Raw genomic sequence first — 2,500 nt, 5'->3', positions numbered from 1 at the left:
TATAAACCAGAATACAAAATATACATTATATGTTATGAAAAGATCAATGGGCCTCATTCACCAATATCTTCCTAAGTTTTCTCTTAAATATGTTCTTAAGAAAGTTTCTAAGAAAAGTCTATGTCGGATTCATGACGTGTTCTTAAACAGCAGAATTGTTCGCACCTGTGTTCTTAGGATTGATGAATCCCATGTCTTCCTAACTGAAAGCGCATGCCAGTTGTTCCTAATTAGCACAAGATAACGCCCCGCAAATTCCCATATAAGGACATGACCCTTCCTGTGCACCTCCTGGGAAGTGGGAGACTGCGAGATGGCTGTCGGATTCGCGGTGGAGGAAGTACCGAATCTCAAGTTAAAGTACAAATAATACGAGACATATTTACTTTAGTAAAAGTATAGGGTGTCCACTACCACAAACAAGGCCTGGCTTTTAAAAAGAAGTTCCTATGAGTGATTGAGGCCCAATGTCCTTTACATGAGTCTAAAAACCACAGCCTTTACTGGTCCTCATACACATATTCAGAGAGGATGGAGGGGTTGTGTGTGTGTGTGTGTGTGTGTGTGTGTGTGTGTGTGTGTTAGAGGTGGTACGGTTCATGAAAAACATCCAAACCGTCATTTTTGGTTGGCTTGTCTCTGTTTGGGTGTGTGTCGCCCCACAGTTCGTCAGTACACTGTTAATATGCACTAACCACTTACTGCCGTAGTGCCCACTTTCAACACCTACAGTACAGGCCAAACGTTTGGACACACCTTCTCATTCAATGCTTTTCATTTTCATGACTATTTACAACGTAGATTCTCACTGAAGGCATCAAAACTATGAATGAACACATGTGGAATTATGTACTCAATAAAAAAGTGTGAAATAACTGAATTTGTTGATAATGTCTTATGTTTTAGATTCTTCAAAGTAGCCACCCTTTGCTTTTTATTAATAAGGGAAATAATTCCACTAATTAACCCTGACAAGGCACACCTGTGAAGGTAAAACCATTTCAGGTGACTACCTCATGAAGCTCATTGAGAGAACACCAAGGGTTTGCAGAGTTATCAAAAAAAGCAAAGGGTGGCTACTTTGAAGAATCTAAAATATAAGACATGTTTTCAGTTATTTCACACTTTTTTGTTAAGTACATAATTCCATATGTGTTCATTCATAGTTTTGATGCCTTCAGTGAGAATCTACAATGTAAATAGTCATGAAAATAAAGAAATACATTGAATGAGAAGGTGTGTCCAAACTTTGGCCTGCACTGTATGTTAAAACACTGACTGGAAATGACGAGTGGGATGAGCGAGACGAACGAAAACTCATGGCACCTGATTGGAAGAATGCGCCACGTGGGTCTGGCTGCTCCCGAATTTCAAGACATGCTCTAATGGCGTCTCGTTGTGGATACGATCTTGTATTTTACAGAAATAGTTCACCAAAACATGTTTCTGAAAGCATTTTAAGAGAGAAATAGGCCGTGCAGTTGCTGAATCTGTCTTCATTTCAGGCCAAAACATCAGGCCACTTACGTGAGGCTACGGTGAAAGCTCCGCAGAACTGAGAAACAGTCTTAAGTGTGGTGTTGGGGAACATTGATTACTGGATAGAGAGCTGATGCTGCAATGTTTCTGATGATGAGATAAAGAAGTCATGTTTGATAAAAAAGCTGACGGTTGGCAAGGCGATCTGATAGATAACATTTTACTGGAACTGAAACTAACTAACCACCCACACACACACACACACACACACACACACACTCATACACAGACACACATATACACACACACACACACACACACACAAACAGACACAAACACACAAATACACACAGACATTCACAGCATACACAAATAAACACACACATACAGACATACAAGCACGTACACACATACACACACAAATACACACACAGACACAAACACACAGAAACACAGACAGACACACACACACACACACACACACACACATACACACACAGAGACACACACAAACACAGACACACATACAAACACAGACACACACACACACACACAAAAAAGTGTCAACAACTTCAAGAAAAGTAACAAAAACACCCTTAAACCCATAAATTGTTCTGTTTTTGTTTTGTCATATTTATATTTCTGGAAACCTTCACTTTTATAGAAAATGATGTTAGACGAGTATCAGCCAATCAGCACTCACCATGACATGCAGCAGCCTCAAGCAGAAGAGTCTCAGGCTCCGGGCCAGTCCCCCGAAATCTAGAGCGCTCCTTTAATGAGTCAACAGGCTGAAACAGACCATAATAACTTCATGTTCAAGCGTATTGTCATGTGCACTTAAAAGTACAAAGTACAGAGAGAATGCAATGAAATGTGCTTTGCCCTGGTCCCTACAAACTCTTCTCATAAACACACACACACACACATACACACACACACACACACACACACACACACACACACACTCTCCTCTCTTAATAATGTGTGTATGAAGACCCGTCAGCCTCTTTGGTTTTTT

The sequence above is a fragment of the Perca flavescens genome, chromosome 24 (assembly GCF_004354835.1).
Source record: "Perca flavescens isolate YP-PL-M2 chromosome 24, PFLA_1.0, whole genome shotgun sequence".
Classification (NCBI taxonomy): domain Eukaryota; kingdom Metazoa; phylum Chordata; class Actinopteri; order Perciformes; family Percidae; genus Perca; species Perca flavescens.
This window is presented reverse-complemented; position numbering follows the sequence as displayed.